The 22,218-nt window shown below is 43.1% G+C and overlaps 1 protein-coding gene and 1 long non-coding RNA gene across 5 annotated transcripts in view; one reads left to right on the forward strand and one right to left on the reverse strand.

Annotated features, from left to right (window-relative positions):
* The window catches only part of LOC115095173, a 9,016-nt gene extending 2,860 nt beyond the window's left edge, over window positions 1-6,156 (forward strand). The window contains exons 2-4 of one of the 3 annotated variants that reach the window (XR_003857707.1): window positions 368-423; window positions 5,498-5,581; window positions 5,989-6,154. This is a non-coding gene — a long non-coding RNA (uncharacterized LOC115095173). Of the gene's footprint in view, window positions 1-367; window positions 424-5,497; window positions 5,582-5,988 lie in introns of all 3 variants that reach the window. The other 2 variants (XR_003857708.1, XR_003857709.1) reach the window with 2 other exon arrangements.
* ZNF423 (zinc finger protein 423) overlaps window positions 1-22,218 on the reverse strand; it is a 706,298-nt gene that overhangs the window by 386,040 nt on the left and 298,040 nt on the right. The gene's annotated exons all lie outside the window — the stretch shown is intronic.

A 22,218-nucleotide genomic window follows, 5' to 3' on the forward strand; every position in this document is an offset into this window, starting at 1 on the left:
TTCTTTATAAATCACACCTACATTAACTTGTGCTGAGGACAAGGCACCACAATCAATTCAGTTATTCTCCAGACCGGTGAGAATGCAAAGCAGAAATACCAGAACACACACACACACAAAACAGTTTTCATAAGTTAGATGTCAACTTAAAAGATCACAAGGATGCCACCTTCCCATTCACACACACACAGTGCTAATGCCACAGTCAACAATCTCTTCCCTGGAAAATGTAGACCCTCATGTTAGCACTAAGGAAATGCATGCAAAGTGTAGAAACAAAGCCAAGTTTTCTGATGAAACGGACGAAATTCAACAAATGCCATTTTATAATTTTGTAAACTTTTTTTTGTTTGTTTGTTTTATTTAGGCAACAATTGGCAATCACTTCCAAACCATCGTTATGGTCATCCAATGATACAATCAGTATGTTTCTGAATAAACCTCACGAATTATCTACTGACCAAAATTTAAGCTGAATGAGCAACTCTAATGGGTTGTGGAAGTAACTGCTGAGAAATACAGAGACACTGAACAGAATGGTCTTAACGATGCTAAAACTGAGTGGCCTCAAGGACAACTCTTCAAGTGCTTCTGACATAACTGCCCCCTCAGGTTCTAAAGTCTGGTCAGGTTATGGTCCACTTACAACAGAAAGCTAAAGCAGTAGAGTTTTCCTGCGTAAGAAAAAAAATTACATTTTACTACGCACAAGACGGGCCAACTTCTACGATTTTTACGATGAAAAAGCCTTCGATTGACTTTTTCCAAAACTTTCCTGTTTTGCAAAGAGAGCTGTAGCATAATTAACTTGCAGCCAAGAAAATAGCTGGTGGCGTCTTTCTCTTGATGTTCCTCTGGTTCTGACCTCGACATCCAACCAACCTTGCGTTCGCAAAGTTTCACTCAGTTGATGTTCAAGGGGATCAATCCATCCATTTAGTGGCCAGATTGGGGGGGGGGGGGGAACCTTGCAATCAGCTATTGGGAGGGCAATGGAATATCTTAAAATGCTGTCCTGGAATGGATCAAGTCAACCTTAGGAGCCCTAATAGCAGTGAGCAGGCCAATAATGAGTCTATGAAGAGGCGTTTGGGGTTAGCCCAGCTCCAAGCTCAGAACTTAACAACAGAATCATTAAGATACGAATAGACCTTGCTATCCATTTTTTGGACAGGCAAAGTCACTCTGGTGATGTTGGTTCCCCTGGAAATAAAGGAAAAGGAAACAGGCATGACAAGTGACATCAGCATGGACAACGGGCAAAAAAAGCCAAAAAAAAAAAATAAAAATCCACACTTCCGTAGCAATCCTGCCTCATTTCCATACTCTCGCCAACACTTATTCAGCCTCTTTCAACAGGGTACAAAAATAGGGGTGAAAAGTTAGCATTCACACAGAGAAGGGAAAAAAAACCATTTACAGTGCCAAAATAAAAAAAAAAATAAGCAGAAATGTGATAGTAAGCTATCAAAGCACAATCATCATCTGGCATGCAATGTAAAAATGCACCAAAAAACAAGAAACACGTTCCCCCCCCATCTTAGCAATGTTTGTTCTCTTTCAAGGAATGACATCTGTCTTTCCCATGAATTTGACACCGCAGCTGGCAAAGCATATCTCTCCTTTACATACAACATTCACCGCTCAGCTCCTGCAATGGTTTCATGACCTTGCACCCCATACACAATCCTTCAATACTGGAAAGCGAGGGCAGGCAGGGCCAGAGGCAAACAGAGCTCATTTACGGGGGGGGGGGGAGGGCAGAGGGAACTCCGTCGCATTACCCTGTGATACACTACTCACAACGTCCCCACAGCAGGTGTCTGCTAGGACCCAGGAGCTTGCCATCGCATTCATCCCCTAAAGTATACGACGGGAAGCCCCTTCTCAACGCCACCTTTTCAACCCTTATGTTAACTGAGATGTTTTCAAGCAGGGCCCACGCAAACGTGTACACCTGAAGCCACAGCTGGTGTATGGTGGGCTTTCATCACTTAATCTGACCTGTATTTAATGTAACGCTGAGTGATGTATGACTTGGTTAGCGTACCACACTTCAAGTTTTCCGATTGTATAATCTGATGCTCGCTGTGAGTGAAAAGCACCGGCACCATAGATCTTTCGGCTACGCCAAGAGAACGCAAGCAAGAAAGCAATTGTGCCGTACACCAAAAAAACAAAAAAGGGTGCCATGACCCATGTTCCTGCTCGTTACCTGACAGATTCAGGATGGCAGTCCACTCCAGGAGCCATCCTACTTCCTTTTTTTTCTAAGCTCAGCGGGCCCCAAGCCAGTCTGGTTTTCAGGATATCCACAATGAATATGCATGAGACAGATCTGCTGGCCATGGAGGCAGTGCATGCAAATTCATCTCACGCACAGTCACCGCCATCCAATATTGGGACAGCAGGGCATGCTCTCTTTCCCCATCAGCTTCAGTAAGCGTACATGTATTTTCCTACATCAAAGACTAAGGATAGGACTCTCAGGCATTGTTAACAGATCCGGCATATGTTGCCAGGGTGAAAAGTGAACACTAATAGAGCCTTTACAGAATGCCGTGTCCTTGGCTAGGCTGAGACCTAATGCATTTTGCAGACAGGCCAAACCCTGCGAAGTCTAAGGGTTTGGAGCAGGGTAATCCTTATGGGCCCTGGGTGCCCCAGTGGAATGGAGTCTGCTGTGGCCCTGCCAGGTTTCTCCTTGGCAGAGGCAGGATGGGGATCCACCAAGGCCCCACCGCCATGGGATGGGTGATGCTGACAGTGCCCAGGACATACCCTCAGCTCTTGACGCCCGAGGCAACTGCTCAGAGCACCCTACCCAAGTGCCAGATCTGCCTCTGCACAGCTCTGCCCATCAGAGAAACCTATGGAGATTTGCTTTTCCTCAGCCGTCCTTTGGGACAGCTCGTTCTTGCTCTCTTCTCATTTCTGTAGTGATTTGTCAACAGAATTTCCTTGTCTTGCTGCAAGAACATTTTTCTCTCTTCTAGCCTACTATAGGCCCACCTCTTCTCTAGTACTTGCTTTTGAGGTTCCTGTAACTCTTCCTTTAATGTGGTGACCTCTTCAGCTAGTTGTGTAACCTAACTCTTCCCTTCAGACAATTCCACAATAATCTATAGTTCTACCTTAAGTTGTCTTATTCTTTCTTCCTGCTCCACTTCAGGTTTTCTTGTCCGTTTTAACAACATCCTTTCTTCCTCATTCTGCTCTTCTCAAGTTGCAGACCACTATCAGCCTGGGCCCTTCATGGCCTTCATTTCCAAATGTAGCTTCGCATCCTCTGTGGAGTGGGATTCAACCTTCAAGCTCTCCAGCAGGGTCCTCACACCTCTTGGATTTAAGATTCGTTGAGTCTTGGCTTCTTCTTCCGTAGTCTTCTTTAACTCGGCCACTTCCTGTTCATATTTTGTCCGCAGCTCCCGCTTGGCCACAATGGTATCCGAAGCATCTTTCAGTTCTGTCTTCATGACCTCCAACTCCTTTTGCTAACTGATTAGTCCCATCTACGAGCTCTGCCTGAGCCTGCTCAGTCTCCTGAAGCTTGGCTTGGGACGCCGTTGAACTCATGCGCCTAATTTGCGGCTTTTAAAATAGGTGCTGCTCACACGTGGCACAGATACTCGCCTATAAGGGCCTTTTACTGCAACCAACACTTTAAAAATTTACCCCTCAGTGGCCATAAAAGAAATTTTCTTGTTATTACATCTGTTTGAGATCTTCATTAGACCAGTCTACAATTCCAAAACTGTAGGAAAGTGCAAAAATCACAAGGCTTATTCCGAGCTGTTAAAATATATTTCAATAGCAGTTTTCAATCTCCTGTAATATTTTTTTTTACCAATCTTTTCTCTAGGTAATTTATGCTGGATTACTACCCCCTTCTTCTACTCAATAATCATATATGCCTTCCAATTCAAATTCTTTTATATTATGGTCAAAGAAATGTTTTCAGTTTTGCACATTTGTCCAGACTGAATATCATCCTGTCATCTGAGAAGTTCTTCACTACTCAGAGCTGTTCTGCCAAATGACATCACAGGAGCTGTAAAGCTTCAAATCATGTACAAATAGTAGGTGCAGTATTATCTGTGGATTAGTAAGGTCACTAGAATTAAAGCTAAATACATAGCCCAAAGAGTTGATAAGAATGAACCTGTCACGTTCTGGCTGGCTGGAGTCAAGGGGAGTGCACACCCCCCCCCCGCAGAAGCAGCACAGGGCTGCAAGGCAGGACTAAGGCTGGTCTTCTGCCTAACCAGGCCACTCCCCCACAGGTTGAGCCCTTTCAGTTCCGAGAGCTGGCAGGACTTGTCTTCCTGATGATATCATGGCTGGTACTGGCTTCAAGCACAGGCTGGGAGCTGGATACAGGCAGGACTGGAGGTGAGGCTCGTACTGAGGGTGGCAGGAGCTGGGACTAGGTACAGATTGGGCTGGAGTCGAGCCTGGAGTTGAGGACAAGCTCTAGACAAGAGGCAAGGGCAAGACCTGGGAAAGCATACAAGGAACTGGACTGGGCAGGACAAGACAAGGACAGGACTAGACAAGGACTGGACAAGGTCAGGCCTAGTCAAGGACTGGACAAGGACAGGAATAGACGAGAACAAGAAAGTCCAAAAAGGGCACAAGGCAGACTAGGCGAACCTAGAAGGCTTGAAGGCCACAAGGTAGAGCAGGGAAGTCCAAGAGGGCTCCAGGCATGGTAGATGCACCTGAAAGACTACAGAACAAGGCCAGGAGGCCTGGAAGGTCCAAAGTGAGGCAGGTAGGCCTGGAATGCCACAGAGCAATGCAGAAAGCCGAGGTAGGCCGCAAGGTAAGGTAGAAAGCCAAGGTAGGCCGCAAGGCAAGTTAGAATAGCAAGGCAAGGGTGGTCAGATCAGGGAGTCAAGGCAACTCAATGAAGAGGCACTGAGGGACTGGACAGGCTGGATTAAGTAGGGCTGTGGCTGAGGCATGAGGTGATCAGCGAGTAGCGAGGCTTACTGAGGACCCCCGGTGAAGGGGAAACTGCACAGCAGGTGGAACTGTAACAGCTCCTATAGGACAATCCCATTCAAACCTGGGGCGTCACAGTGCCCGGGTAGTTTTTCATCCAGAGAGAAAGCTATATATGGTAAATTGTCACTGGCGCTCCAATATATACAAAGGACAGCAATCTCCTAAACTTACATAAAATTAGAAAATAAAACTTTTGGAAATATGTACACAGGCTTCACTTAGGGGCATCATGGGACCACCATATATAGGATAAGGGTCAGGTCAGGGTGGGTATAATTTCAATTTCTCAAATTTACCGCTAGCGCTCCCCTTAATACTTGCATTCTGCTCAACAGCTTCCTTGTGGAGCTCTTACGGTGATATAAATTTATGTATATAAAGGCAACGTGCTGATATCAAGGTGTCCTAGGAAGCTCTTTCTAATCAGGCTGGTGATACCGAAAACAATTGGGATTATTTCTCTCTCATTCTGTCACATTTTTTTCAGGTCTCCGACTGCATCTCTCGGTACTTGATTACCTTCCCTCTCTTCATAGTGCTGCGCAGTCACTTGGTCCTGACACCTCTATCGGTAATGCCGTTCTTGTGTTTGATTCTCTGGTGGGCCAGGAAATTTCCCTTTACAGAGAAAAGCTTTTCCCTTTGCACTGCATGCAAACTGTCCCTCTCCCCTGTGTGTGTGTGTTTCTCCTTCTGTGCATGTTAACTTTTAATTATTCTATATTTACATGCAACTGTTCCCCACTCGCGTGTCTCTTTCTCCCGCTCTCTTCCATGATCACACAAACCATACAGCAGCCTTTCTACAGGGCTCAAATCCTTCTGTAAAGGGGTAGCATCAAAAGATGCAGCCGTGCATGCCCCTAGGATTTACTCTAGAAACTGAAGAATTGCCCCCTTTCGTAGGTATAACTGCATGTGCTGCCTCCTTTCTATTTTCGCTCTTGCTGACCGGTGGGTTGTTTTTTTTTTCTCTAGAGTCTATCATCCAATTGGTTAATTTCTCCTACAAAACCCCATGGCAGGCTGCTTCTCTGACTTTGATAGCAGCCAGAGGGAAGAGGACTGGCAATCCATCAGAAGATGGACCACCCACCAACGGAAATCCTTCTCCATGCCTACAGAAAACACCTCCCCAGAAGGGATGTCAAATAAAATATTTTATGGTTCTTTTACAGTCTTCTATTTTTTTTTGTTGGTTTGGTTTCTTGTGACAGATTAAGTGGTGTATAAAAATGGTGGGTGGATATCGGTACAGGCATGTGGACATTGTAGGCATAGGTGGGGGGTGTGGGTGTGCGTGTGAGTGTGTGTGTGTCAGCATGAGAGCCTGAAGCATGCTTGACAGAGAAGGGCATGTGTGGTTAGTGAGTGTGTTAGCGTGCACGTGTAGCAGGAAGAGTCTGCCAAAGCCACTTTTCGACAGACAAAGCACATGATCTCCAGTGCTATTACGTCTTTAAAAGCAGCAAGAAATAGCTCTGAAACGGGCCCCTTGCAAATCTCATTCCTCATTCTTTTTCATTTTCCGTTCCAACGGACGCTACACGGGAGGGAAAAAGCAAGAGTAAATGTATTTGGAGTGGAGACTCTAGGAGGTGAATAAACATGGCCGAAGCGTAGGAGGTGACTAATGCCTGGTGGACTAGACCAGAGGAGGAGCAGCTCCTGCCATGCCAAATTAACATTCACCGGTCCCACACATCCCCCAAAGAAACCCTTCTACAATATTTACAGTTTGTCACAATGTATCTGATGATATTCTTCAAACGAAGATTCAAAACGCAGAGGATCAACTACCTTCAGGAAGATTAGAGGAGAAGGAAGAGACCCTGCCAGCCATTCCCTCAGTACCAAGTTAACTCTACTACAAGCACATTTTGCTTCCTAAATAGGCATTTTAGAGAAATGTTTGCGGTGATTCTTGAAGAAACTTGATTTTGTTGGAAACACAAAGCACTGTTCCATTTTAAAAATAAATAAATAAATAAAAATTAACACTTTCTCCAGATTATTTAACAGACAGTATTAAGTGGGATCAGAATCAGATAAAACTCTGGTGTGAAAGGCCTAATCAGTTCATAGTTCTTAAGGATATGCAGGGGGGGCATGAATAAGGGCGACCGGTTCCCAGGTCCCATGGCTTTCACCAGCTGCACATGTGTAAGCCCGGTGTGAGGCACATAAACTGATGGAAAGGGTTGCCCTATTAGTTAGGGGTCCCTCCTCTCCAAATACATTTTAGTGGGTTCTTGGGGGGTAGGTCATGTAGATGGCGAAGTGGGACCTACGAGGAGAGAGACGTCTGGTGGGAATTCACCATATTCTCTTCTCTTTGACTAGGAAGAGAGGACTCACCGCAGCTGAACTCTGGAGCCGTGCTGCCCCCCCCCCCCCCCCATTCAGTGCTGCCTAAAATAACTGAAACAGTCCACCGCTGTCAGACTTCAACTTGCAACTGTATTTCTGGATTTTAACAGCCGGCGACTATGACCAGGAATGATTTGCACAGGGTAAAATAAAATAAAATAAAATACATACCGAATATCTCGGAATTCATGGGATTCAAACAGAATCGCTACTTCTCCCCAACACCAAGATCCTAGACCTCCCCCAAATTCCTCCAGAACGTTAATAGCTATCATTCCCTGAATCAGACTTTCTTTCTCCACTTCCATACGTTCACGTTTGTTCTTCTATAAAGCGCCTTCGCCAGTCTGAATTCTCAGATTCCTCTTCCAGGTTACTTTCAATCCCAGCCCTTTTTTTTTTAAGGCATGAGGTTTGCACCTTCAGCATTCGCATCTAATTATCCACATCCGAGGAAGTCAAAATGCAGTTTCTGATCCCAGCCATTACTCACGTCTCTGCCCGGCCGATTTCCGCACCAACTCCCATCCCAACCGTGAGCAGGGTTTCCACCCAGGATCCTCCACGCACCCAACTTCTGAGGTTCCCCAACTCCTGCCGTCCTTGGTCTTTTTCCCTCAAGGGGGGGGGGAGGAGCCGTTACCCCTTCACCCCAGTTTTGGGTTAACTCCTCAGGAAGAAGAACAGAACCCCCTCCTCCATACCATGGCCTTGGGCCCTCGAGGGGGGAAGCATCTCCTTAGGGTCCCACTCCCACTAGGAGAGTCCCCAGACTGACCACTCCAGGCAGCTACAATAACTGGAAGTCCCTCTCACACACCCCACCCTGAGAAGGGCGGGAACAAAAGGACAAAATCTGAAAATAACTTCCCACTTTTCCATCTCCCGCCAAACTTTGGTCACCCAATCAGAAATAAAACCCATATTTAAAGGGAACAGATACCAGTCGTCCCGTCCCCCCCTCACCTTATCCCATGAGCAGCCATTTTTGGCTCTTTAAAAGTATTCCAAAAGGGAAGTGGAAGACGACAACCCCACGTACAAACATTAGCCAAGAAGGAGGTGAGGTGTGCACACATTCAAAACAGTATCCAAACGTCAGGAGTTCATCAAAAGTCAACTTTCAGTCGTTTCAAATGCAGCAGTCCAACAAGCTGACAGTCCGTTCAGTCTAGGTCTGTCCTCCCTTTTTGACACAATCATGTTTCATAACAGTGCTTCATCGGCAGAAACAGGGTACTGCAGTTAGAAGAAATAAAACATTTCAGAAAATGTACCCAGTGAGAGAGGAGACCATACAATATAGCAGAGTAACACAAAGACCCCCCTGGGACCAACAAAACCAAAATACTAGACATACCTGATCATTCAAGACCTTAAGCGCAAGACTTGACTTCAAGCAACTGTAGTAATGAACGGCTGAGAAGTTAAAAGTAAAACCAAAATCGGTGCCAAAATTGTCACATGGGAATTACAGCCAATCAGAAATAGGCAAGGAACAGGAGGGAAAGGAAACAAGGGGGAGGGTGTGGGAGGGGCCAAGGAAGAGAGGGGTGGAGCCAAGAGGAAAAAGGGAAAAAACAGTATAGACTAAAGTTAAGGAAGCAATCAGAGCAAAAAAACACAGTATGTAGCAAGGTTAAATCACAAACTATCCTGCAGAGAGGTTAACAGGTATAAACAAGAGTACAGAGTGACTCATAGTGACCATGATGGAAAGAACTATCAGATCGTTGGACTGCTGCATTTGATTTGATTAAAAGTTTATTTTTGATTGATGAACTCCCCGCATTTGGATATGGTTTAGAATTTGTATACCCCTCACCTCCTTCTTAGCTCTTTACAAGGGCTATTCCATGATCATTTTGAGATAGTACAACAGAAACAAGCAATACATGTATCGACCAAGTCAAACATGATAATCTGCAGGTTTTCCCCCCACCCAAACATCTTGTGTTCCTAGAAACAAGAGAGTCTCAATCTGAGGGTCTCGAAAAACACATGGACAGAGTGAAGCAGCACCATCAGCCACATGGTACAGGGGAGGGGGTCCAGCAGAGGAAGGGCCCAGCAGTATCTCGAGTCACACGGCATGCAAGAAAGGCCTGATGGCCATCATCAGCCATGAGGGCACAGAGCAAGGGGCTGGTGGCATTATCAGCCATGCAGAGGAAGGTTAGGCACTGCATCATCAGCCATGCAGAGGAAGGTTAGGCACTGCATCATCAGCCATGCTGCATACCAGGCTTAAGAATAAGACTATGCTTTCCAGAGAGACAAGGGGAAATATGCTTGCAGGGGTCTTATGGGACAGGGTAGATTACTTGCTGGAGAGGCAAGAGGTAGAGTGCTTGCTGGGGTCTAGGGGTGAAGAGAAAAAGTGGTAGCTAGTGTAGGGGGCGGGGAGAGAGAGGTAACTGGAGTCCGAGGAACGGGCCAGTGTCAGCATGGACAATCAACTCTCCACCCCCTACCCCACCTTTCAGTCTCATGGAAGGTGGGGTGGGTGGGAAATCTTAGTCTGGATGATTGGCCCTGGGTCCCATATGCCCCTAGGGTCAGTCCTGAGGACATGCTATTAAAAAAAATCACCACCACCACCACCACTACTCTAGATAACTTTTCAAAAGGTTATTTAGTAAGTACTGCCCTTATTTAACTTTCACGCAAGTAAGATGAAAACTAATTTCATTTCAGTTTCAAATGCTCAAATGGATTTCTAACTCATTTTCAGACAAAAATAACTGTAGCATTCACCCCCCACACATATTAACTTTTGTTACTATATATCATATTTTAAGTAACTATACCGCAATTCCTCTGCTCTCTTGGGAGATACCATGTTGGCAAGAGTGTGTTATCACACCCATGTTTGCAAGGGTGTGATATCACATCCACATTGCATTAATCGGACACAGAATGAGGTTACTGATGACAATCTTGTCAATAGAACAACTAAAGAAGGTGCAGAGAAACCGTGTAAATAAGTTCAGAGTACTCCATAAACTAAAATATTGCATTCTTCAAGATGGGTGATATTCAGGGTCTATTTATAAGGAGGTATCTGTCTTCTCATTATACTCTACCTGAAATTCTTATTATTCCATCATTTCCTCTCAACTCACAGATAGAAACTGACTATCCTATGGCACAGAAAGACTGAGAAGATAGCTGTACCCATAAAATAGCCAATAGATATTCGCTAGGGTATGAAGTTCAATAAACGCAAGCAGTATAAGTGAAGATATGATTTTAAACAAATGAATGAAAGTGTGCATTTATAACAGCTTAATTCCTCCGTTTTATTTACAAATGACCATCATCCAAAACTATGTTCAACGTGGTTTAGCAACGGTACAGTAAAAACTCCCTGAAGGAAGAGTAAAACAGTTTTGGTTGACGGCAGTACTAGAGATCCAGAGCTCCAACAATCATCTCAAATGCATTTCCTATTACCGTGATGTGTTGCAAAATCGACTTCTATCAACTCAGGGCTAGCCGCGTTTTGGAAGACTTGCAATGTGAAAATGTGCCCAAAACTGCATGCAGAATCTATTCCTCCTTTCCAGACATATTGACATTCCAAACGAAAATTATGAGGAATTATTCTCCGTCTCTTGAAATCATCTAAAGCCAAGGGTAAACATACTACCTTACATTTCTAGGTGACATGCAGGGATCTCCTACAGTTACCGTCTCTTGACACTATGGGGAAGATATTAAAAATAAACCCATTTTAAGTGAGTTAGTCGGATAAAACTAATTCACAAGGGAGGTTCAGCGGCACGGCTATGTCGCTGTACATACCTGAAAAAGTTGCTAGTTAGCAGGGTAAGTCTCATCCAGCTAACTGTAGACCAGCTATTGAGCATGTTAAGTTAATCGGATAAGTAACCCCTCCCCCAAAACGCCCAGTTCCCACCCACCACTTAGCCAGATAAGTACTTAAACGGAGAAGCGGTGGCCGCTAAACGCAGTCAGGTTTTCAGTCCTTACTTATCCCGCTAAGTGGCGCTGAATATCAGCCTCTATTAGCCAAGAAGTGACTCGGGATCTAGGCTATTGAACAGGTGCCTGTTACCTTCAGTTAGCAGTACCGCTGCGTGCCATCCAACACATCCAATGTACCACGCTAATAAAATGCAATTTCTTCTGCTACCATTCCATTGCCCCTTTACATTAGCCTTGATGAAGGAAAATCAACTAAGAAAGCCTTTACTGGAACGGCAACTGGTCTCAAGCAGTGGGAAGAGCTCCTCTTGCAGATGTTCCAAAAGCAACCCAAGAAAACTAGGCCGAGGGAAAAAAAAAAAAAAAAAAGACATTCAGGGGCTCACAGTTTCTTGTTCTGAGCATCAGCTCAAGACTTGCATTTTAATTATCAAACTAAAAAATTCAATACTTCTTAAGAATTTAACTGAGATGAAAGTTCACTGTTTGCATTTCAGGCATTTTACAAAGCATTCAAATATTTCAGGGTCCTGAAATCTATGTAGCGCACACAGTTTCGAGTGCTGCAATGCATGTTATGGGGCTGTGCAACATGGCAAACGCACAGGTGAATTATTCTCCAAGATTTACTTGGGGGGAGTGCTACTTGCATAACAATAGCACATAAGTGCCTCGGTAGCACGTACACACGGACATATTTTCTAAACCTCGCGAGTACGTATGGACTTGCAGTATCAGACACACATTTTAACAAGGGGGGAAAAAACAGGGTGATCCGGGGGCCCCCCAGTGTGGGATGCCCAAGTACATGCTCAAGTCACTATTTTGTAAACGCTATGCATGCATGCATTACTGAACGTGGCCACGCACTTTTACACTGCCAACTGACTCATGTAATTGAAAATCAGACTTGTCTTTTGTCAGTAGCTTTTGGGTAGGAAGTCTGGGTGAGCTAGTGGGTGTTCAGGGTGAAGGTCTAGAGGGTCTCGGCGAACTGGTAGAGGCATCGGTGAACTGGTGATTCCAAGTACCTGCACAGCTAAGAAATATACCTGCTAGCACCTTTAATTATGGGTTAACATATGTGCATCATTATAATTATTTTGCATATAAAATATGTATACATATTTTTTAAAGATGGGTAGAAAAAGTATATATGTTCCTACATTACAAATATACGTGTGCACTTTTGGGAGAGAAATACGAGGTATTTAATAAATTGTGCACCTCCTGCCACACATTTTATAAAAAAAAAAAACTAGCATAAATCTCCACCTGTTCAGTTACGCATGCAAATAGCGTAGTGCGGACAGTTTTAAAAATTGGGCTCAATGTCTTCAAAACAAGAACATAAGAACATGCCATACTGGGTCAGATCGAGGGTTCATCAAGCCCAGCATCCTGTTTTTAACAGTGGCTAATCCAGGATACAAGTACCTGGCAAGTACCCAAACATTAGATAGATCCCATGATACTAATGCCAGTAATAAGCAGATATAGCTAGGGGGCACTCCATGAAGTTAGCATGTGGCACATTTAAAACTAATTGGAGAAAGTTCTTTTTTACTCAACGCACAATTAAACTCTGGAATTTGTTGCCAGAGGATGTGGTTGGTGCAGTTAGTATAGCTGGGTTTAAAAAAGGATTAGATAAGTTCTTAGAGGAGAAGTCCATTACTTGCTATTAATTAAGCTGACTTAGAAAATATCCACTGCTATTTCTAGCAACAGTAACATGGAACAGACTTAGTTTTTGGGTGCTTGCCAGGTTCTTATGGCCTGGATTGGCCACTGTTAGAAACAGAATGCTGGGCTTGATGGTCCCTTGGTCTGACCCAGTATGGCATGTTCTTATGTTCTTATGTAGCTACAAAAAATGGCACACTGCACTGCAAAACTTGCATAGACAAATAACACAATTTCAAATGTGTGTACTTGGATACACTAAATCATTTCTCTGATTCATTCCATCTGATGCTTATCCATCTGGATAGTGCTTAGTATGTCCCTAATTCTAATACCAGGCCTATTGCAACTGGGTGCGCATGCCATGCATGTGTCAGCAGCAGGAGAGTCCCACCCGCCGACAGCTGAAAAAGAAGAGAGGCTGCAGCGCCATCGGCTACCAGGGAACATTCTGCCTGTGTGGGGTGTGTGTGTGTGTGTGTGTGTGAAAGAGGAATCCTGGTTGAACGTGAGTGTTGTGTGAATGAGGAAGTCTGCCTGCATTGGTGTGCTTGTGTGTGTAAAAAGAAGCCTGCCTGCCTGCCTGCGTGTGTGTGTGTGTGTGTGTGTGTGTGAAAGAGGAAGCCTGCCTGCCCATGTGTGTGTGAGAAAGCCTGCCCACATGTGTGTGAAAAAGGAAGCCTGCCTCCGTGTGTATCCCTGTGTGTGTGTGTGTGTGTGTGAGAGAGAGAGTCTGCCTGAGTTGTGTGTGTTTGTGTATGTGTGTCAATGGGAGCCTGCCTGGGTTGTGTGTGTGTGTATAAAAGGAAGCCTGCCTGCCCATGTGTGTGTGAGAAAGCCTGCCCACGGGTGTGTGTGTGTGAAAAAGGAAGCCTGCCTCTGTGTGTATGTGTGTGTGAGTCTGCCTGAGTTGTGTGTGTTTGCGTATGTGTGTCAGTGGCAGCCTGCCTGGGTTGTGTGTGTATGTGTGTGTGTGCATGGGAGCCTGCTAGGGTTGTGGCGAGTGTGAGAGCCTTCCCCTTCTCTTCCCCCATCAATCCAAGACAATCTCAGGACATCTGGAAATGGAAAGTTCCCAAGTATGGAGAGAGATATTTTTTTTCATCCTTGTTTGTTTTAATTATTACTTACTGTTTGGTATGTTTGCTGTTTTGAAATATTTTATTGGTGTTTAGGAAATTTTGGATATTCTATTCGTTAACTAGCTTGGAATATTTATTCTTTTTATGAATATGGTTTTACTTTTGTAATAATTGTAAAGAGGGAGTCTATAATTGTAAAGAACATGAAAGGGAACTAGTAATATGAACTAACAAAAATTAAAATAAGAATAGGTTATGATATTTGTTGGTAATATAAAATATTGGTGCTATCTAACATGATATATGTGAATTTTAATATTGTTAGCAATAGGTAAACTGTTGTATTAGCAATAGGTGATGGAGTATGTGTGAATGTAGTATGAGTGAGAAGTATTGATGTTGTTTTAACAGCTTGTATTTAAATTATAAATTATGTTAAATTAAAAGATCAATAAAGATGTGTTAAAAATATATACAGGTATATGTTTAATATTATTCATTTACTTTTGTAACTCCATCTTCTGGTAATTACCTAATGACGATGAAGCCATAAAAATAATTTGTAGTACTTCAGGGGCCAAGGCTAGCGCAAACTCTCTTTCTCCAAGGCCTGGTTCTTTTACTGACAGAAAGGGGGGAGTGGTTCTTCTTGGGCCTTAGGTGGCGGGGGTGATACTGTTTCTTTTCCCTGGGAGAGGTACGCCTTTTCTGTCCCTCTAGTGGATGTGAGTGACAATCAAACAACACAGAAGACGCTGGGAGAGTGTCCAAAACTAAACTTTACTGAAGGTGCTCTCTGAATAGTAATTGGCACGGGTCACACCAGGTCTTATCCCCACAGGTAGCTGTTGCAGTTCTCACTCCATATCTGTGCAAAGCTCTCTATTTCTTCCGAAGCAAGGACACCCTCCCCCATCCATGGCTTGGATAAATGAGGATCCCAAGTGCGCAGAGGTAGCCTCGGGTGGGCAAAAAAAAAAAAACCTTCCAACTGGAGAGGAAAACTGAAAGTATACAGTCTATGCACAGGCTCCCAGATTCTCTCTCCCAGGGATAAAGGCTCCAAGTGGAGGTCCTCAGATGTTATTCAATATTGGTCTTACTCATGGCTCTCTTCTCAAATGTCTCCCTCTCTCTCACACTCTCTCGATCTTTCTCACTCTCTTGAATCCCACAATGGAAAGGATCCATTCCAGAACACACAGCTCCCAATGTTCCTCTTCAGATAGAAATGGGGACAACAAAACACTTCCTCATGGCTCTTCTATAAAAATCCTCTTCCCCCAAGCTTAGTCCAGAATGTCCTAGAATCAGGTAATCACCGTTCCTCTGTTCCCCAAATGAGGTTACAGAGGGGCAGGTCTTCCTTATCCTGGGCTCCCGGGGAAAGGGTTCCCTGTGCCCTCTACCTAGTCAACACCCGGGGTCTCTCAAGGCTTCTTACCACAAAAAATGCCCAAAACCCAAAGGCAAGCCCAACCAGCCAGCTAGTAGACTGATAGTCAATGCTTAAGCACAACAAACTTTCATTAAACATGTCCAAGACATTCACAGTCCGTATTCATCTTTCAATGAAAACACTATTAATTTAGAAAACTCATCTTTTCCTATTAAAAGTCATGTCAAAAGCCTCGGAGTGATATTAGACAATACACTCTCTTTTGCTCCCATGTAAAACAGATTACAGCTCAAGGATTCTATAGACTAAGTGTTCTTGTAGACCTCAAGATACTTCTACATTCTTCCAAGTTTCGCACAGTGTTACAAGCATCAATTTTTCCTATAACTGACTACTGTAACAGCTTATATTCTGGTTTACCACTCAAACACTCTGACCACCACTGCCGCAGCTCGCCTAATTTCAGGAATGAAGTGATGTGACATTACCCTAACATCAACTGAGTTGCACTGGCTCCCTATAAATGAAAGAATCAAATACAAACTCGGAACGACAATTTTCAAATTAATCAATGACCAAACTTGTCCATGGGCTAATGCTATTTTAAAAGTTTACCAACCTACTAGAACCCTGCATTCCTCTCAGCTTGGATTATTAGATATTCCATCACCCAGCGTCGCACGCTTACACATCACTCGTGAATGCGCCTTTTCAGTAGCCGGCCTCCCACTCTGGAATTCTTTCCCTATTGAAATTAGGCAGTGTGACTCGGTAAAAAATTTCAGAAAGCTTGTTAAAACATGCTCATTTTTAAGGTTTTATTGTTCTACTTATATTTCTTTTTATTTTCCATTTTAATTTTGTCTAATATGTATTTATTTTTAAACTGTGCTAGATTTTTTATCATGTTTATGACTTTTTAGTTTGCATTTTAGTTATATTTTATTATGTATTTAGCTTATATTTTCATTAAGTTTCATGATTATTTATTTATTTTATTTTATTTATTTATTTGTGTGTTTTTATATACCGAAGTTTGGTACAGGCCTTCACTCCGGTTTACAGATAACAACTTGTTACAGCGAATTTCATAACATATAAAACTGAATGTCATAACATATATAACAGATATAAATATAAATTATAACTTCTTAGAATGGGGGTCATATTAGTTAACAGGTATATAAATTGAGATTTAACTTTACTATAAGTAGCTTTACTATAATATTTAATTTTACTATAAAGATTTACTATAAGATTTAACTTTACTATAAGTAGCATGGTGATATTACGATTTGCTATAGGTAGTTTGGTTACATTTAACTTTGTTAGCAGTTGGGGTGGAAATTGGATACATTTTATTTTACAGGCAGATTTGGTTACATTTAACTTTGTTAGCATTTGGGTGGATATTGGGTACATTATACTTTACAAGCAGATTGGGTATTTGATGGCTATTGTTGTGGATTGATAATGTTTATTTGTCTGGGTTTTTTCAGTGCTAAGGTTTTTACTCTTGATGTGAGTATTTGGCTGTGATTTTGTTAGCCGATGCCATCTTTGTAGGTTTGTTTAAATAGGAATGTTTTGAGTTGTTTTCTGAATAGTTTCGTGTCGTTTTGTAATCTTAGGTTTTCAGGTAGTGAGTTCCACAGTCGAGGTCCGGCTATTGAAGCTGCTCTTTCTCTTGTTGTAGTAAGTCTAGCAGATGTTACTGGTGCTATGGTGAGCAGAGCTTTGTTAGCTGATCTGGTGTCGCACTGTGGGATATGTTTCTGGAACATGGTGTTTAAGCATTGTTTTTCATTGTTTTGTATGTTTTTGTGTATTATGGTAAGTAGCTTGTATTCTATGCGTTTAACTATGGTCTCTTAAGTATTGAGAGCTTGTAGAATCCTTCTTTGGTTTTCATGTTTATATGTTTTTTGAATCCCATTTCAGGGTAAAGCCAGATTCCTAGGTCTTTTAAGTTTTCACTAAGCTTGATCATGGATTTGTCAATTTGGTTTGAGTCCTTGTGTTGGTAGTATACATTCGGTCTTTTCTATGTTAAGGCATAGATTCATGTGATTTAGAGTATTTTTTATTGTGGAGAGATGTGTGGCGGCTAGTTTGAGGGCATTTTCAACAGTGTTTGTTATGTATTATGTTTATGAATGTTTTCTTGTATATCGCTTAGACTTTTTTTTTTTTTTTAAGTGTTAAGCAATTCATAAATCCTAATAAATATAAAAAAGTAAATGTCAGAAGAGAGCTGCTTTTATAACCTGATAAGGGTACCCACATACCGAATGGTGCCTCCCCTAATTACTAATCTCACTGTCCCAAGCTGAAGGAGTTACAGCAAGGGCACTTTTGGTAATGAACCCCAGTGATTCATTACACTTATGATTTGTTTTATATTTCTTGATATTATTTTTTAATGTTTTATGAAGAATGGTACTGTTTTTCCATTGTTGCTCTGCATATAGAGGCTGACTTCTTGTGGGATCCAGTTCAGCTCTCTGTTAAGATACTGTTTATACTTTCTGGTCTCTTTATTCTGTATTTGACCAGGGTCTGTCTGTGTTCTGCATGTCTGACTGAGGTGAGGTATTTTGTTGACATGGTAGATTCTGTATAGGGATCTATAGCAGTCTGATTTGTTCTGTTTTCCTAATACGAGGTGTATTGGTGTTCTAGGGTCTGGTGCAATATGTGCAGTGTTGCCTTTTCATAGATATACGGTTGTTAATGTTTGCGTGCTGGCAGTTAGGGTTGTTTTGGTACAGGTGGTTTACTATATTGTAATGGTAATTCCATTTATTCATGGCTTTACAAAAGGCATTAGAAAAGGTCTAATTACATAGGAGCTCCAAGTGTCTTTTTTTGCAGAGTTTTCTGATTGGCACCAAAGCAGTGCATATAAAAATAATATGCATGTTGTAAGTGGTATTTTTGCCTCAGAAGACTGTACTTTTGAATGTTCACGTAAAATCTGTTATAAATGCAATAATTTAATTGTGTCTGTGTTTCCGTAGAGAGGCTGGGGGGGGAGGGGAGGGGGCATGTGTGCAAGGCTGTAAGGTTTGCTTAGGGTACCTAATACCCTTCCACTGACCATGGGGTCCTTGGAGAGGGGGGCAGGTGTCAGTTATTAAAAATATAGATTGCTGGAGGGAGCTGGGCTTTTTTTTTTTTTTGATAGGCCCAGGACAGAAACTGAATGCACTGAGGCAGGGGGAGGAGAGGTTGCACAATAATTGTTCATACACGGGGTAGTAAAAAAAAAAAAGCTAGCATCAGCTTTGGCTAATACATTATCTCTCTTCTGCCTCCTAGAACCTGCAAGGACCTTGCACGACTTCTGTAAGTAATTAATACATGAAAGTTTATTATTTATCCCACGTCTCCTAGGGAACCCTCTGTATGCAATTATGTGTGGTTATCAAATGGTATGTCACATGCCACCTCCGCATGCAATTGGGATAATTTTCACAAATTTTTCAAACAATACTTTTTGTCCGCATGTTTTGATGCCACGTTGTGGTTTATGGTTTTATTAATTTCATATACCGTCGTATCAGACTAGCCTTCACAGCGGTTTACAATCGTTTTAAGTAAGAAAATACATTGGATACAATAAATAGTGATAACAGCTAAAAAAAAAACTAGAGAAGAGAAAGAGAGTCCTTAATATAGCTGTTAAAATTATCTAAAACTATAAAAGAAAAAACATCCTAATGTAAAAGCATACAAAAATAACACATAATCCATCAAATTACAATATTAACCTAACATACTAAAAGCTAGAAAGATAAAAGATAGTCAAGCTTGCAGGTGACTGCCATTCATTCTCTGAATATGCGCGTTTAAAAAAAATCCTTGTTTTAAGTTCTGCTATGAATTTCTTTTTGTCCTCTTGTAACCGTATTTGCGTAGGAAGGGTGTTCCAGAACTTGGTGCCCGCAATCGAAATTGCTCGCTCCCTTACCTGGCTGAGTTGCGCGGATTTTATAGTTGGAATCGATAACGACCCCCTTATTCGCTGTTTGTTTTTTTTTGTGGAATATGCAAACGCAATGAGGGATTGAGCCATTCCTTTCTTTGACCATAAATTAAGTTATGAACTCTACATGCAGTTTTGTGTTTGAATTCGATAATTGACTGGTAGGAGGAATTGCTTGGTTTCATACGCTCCCAAGGTGCATGGAGCAGACTCTGCTTTTTACAAGGTGCCGGATAGGGCCTTCTCTGCCTTCACATCCTGGCTCTGCAGCCAGTTCCAGTTAAGATTCACATCAGTGGCAATGGGACTATTTTGGGGATGGGGGGAGGGGTTTAACCCCAGTTTTGGAGGCTATTAAAACTGGACCACAGATCCAGAGCCGGTGCTAACATTTTTCATGCCCTGTGTGGAAAAAAAAAAAACTGCTGTGCTGCCCGCCCCTCTCCCCGTTCTGTTTTTGGTTTTTCTTTTAACACCTAATTTTTTTTATTGTTTTCTATAATAACCAACACACTATAGAAACTGTCAGTCTCAAGCCACCGGAAAAAAAAAAAAAAAGCCCTGCTCCCTCCGGCAATCCAAACTGTCAAAACTGACATGCTCCCGCGAACCTATTTCACCCCATCCACAGGTCCAAGCTTTCTAAATTGTGCAGGAATGACCTCAGCTGCTCCTGCCCTCACCCTACCGGTACGTACAATTGGAGCCGGCTTGGCCCTATAGCCGGCACCGGTTTGTTGAACAGAAAAACATGCACTGCCGTGATGCCACCCAGAAAACCCTGCCCAAAAAACAGACACATAGAACCCATACAAGTATCAGGCCTAATGTAACATGAGTTAGGTGTGGGTTTGGCCCTTAGCCTTCAATAAACTGAACAACAACAGTACAGTAAAATTCCTATACTGAAACAGTACTAACCACAAGCACTCAAACAGGGTCAACCTTATCCATGCAAAGGCAAATATTACACCTAAAACACCTACACAGAAACCGCATGCTGGAACACCTTACCTCGCTTACACACGAAGAACACAGACAGACACTCGCCAAATACAGAATAAAGAGACCATAAACAGGCGAGCCCCCTGGGAGCCCCCAGACAGGCTCCCAATTCACAGCTATATCGTGCGCTGAGCCTAGTGCACAGGATAACGCGCGTTTTGGACGCACTAGGCGTTATAAACGCCCAATGCAACAAGGGGATTAGCGCATCCAAATCAGCGTGTAGATAATAGCGCTCATCACACTTAAATGCATGTAGATGAGGCTATTAAGCCACTACCCCCCAATGCAAAAAAAAAAAAAATCACCGTGCACACAATGCGCACGTTTTAACACGGAAAACGTAAAGGCTGGCGTTAAGTCTTTACGCACTCCGAGCAGTCTTAAAAAAAAAACAAACCCCCACAAAGCCACAAAAAAGCCCAAAATACTACTTTTCTGTGGTTCCTCCTACTTAGTTTCGTGCCATTACTAAGTAGGAGGAGCCACAGGAAGCAGCATGGAAAAAGAAAAGTTTGCGGGTGGTCGGTTTATGGAAACGGACGCCCATTAGTTTTCCTAACCCGTGGCTGTGAGAGAGTTAGGTAAACGGACGCTCGTTAACTGAGCTTCTTAACCGGTGCACTCGCCGCTTCTCCCGGGCGCCCAATGCCATGGACGTGCTTAGGGAAGCACAATTTATCCCCTAGCACATCCTTTTCAGCGCGACCCCCTTCATTTAAATAATGCATCGCGCTCCCAGGAGAGGTGGCTGGGCGCACGTTAGGAGAGCAGGCGCTCATGGCTGCGCGTCCATTTTACGTAAGCCGATGTTGCTAGTATAGATAGAAATGTGTAGACAGAAACTGAACTGGAAACTGCAACAAGCCAGACTTCGTATGCAATGAAGAAATGGAAAAACAGAAACATCACCAGTCCTCATAAATCAAACAATAAAATCACAAAATATAAAAATCAATCATAATAAACTATACTAATAAAAAGAATATTGCCAAACAGATGACAAATAGAATAACATCCAATAATTAAGATGTTTTACAATTTTCCAAACACAATAAAATATTTCAAAATAGCAAACACATCAAACACCCAATAATTAAAACAAGGAGGGAAAAATCCCCTGCTTCTCATATCTGAAAACGTTTGATTTCCAATCATCTTGAGCTTGTTGTGGATTGGTGGGAGTAGCATAAACCTTTCACACAAACCCCCCCCCCCTCCAAGTCAGGCTCCCATTCACATACACATCCATTCCCCCCCCCCCTCCAGCAGGTTCCCATTGGCATACACATACCCGTCCCTAGCAGGCAGGCTCCCATTCACACACACACAGCCATCCCTCCCCCAGACAGGCTCCCATTCACTCACACATTAATTCCCCCCCACAGGCAGGCTCCCATTCACACGCACATTCATTCCCCCCCCCCTCCAGGCAGGCTCCCATTCACACACACATTCATTCCCCCCCCCAGGCAAGCTCCCATTCACATACACATTCATTCCCCCCCCCAAGGCAGGCTCCCATTCACACACACATTAATTCCCCCCCCCCAGGCAGGCTCCCATTCACACACACATCAATTCCCCCCCCAGGCAGGCTCCTATTCACACACACATCAATCCCCCCCCCCAGGCAGGCTCCCATTCACACACACATTAATCCCGCCCCCCCAGGCAGGCTCCTATTCACACACACATTAATTTCCCCCCCCCCCCCCCGGGCAGGC

Source organism: Rhinatrema bivittatum, chromosome 7, assembly GCF_901001135.1.
Source record: "Rhinatrema bivittatum chromosome 7, aRhiBiv1.1, whole genome shotgun sequence".
In the NCBI taxonomy this organism is placed as follows: Eukaryota; Metazoa; Chordata; class Amphibia; order Gymnophiona; family Rhinatrematidae; genus Rhinatrema; species Rhinatrema bivittatum.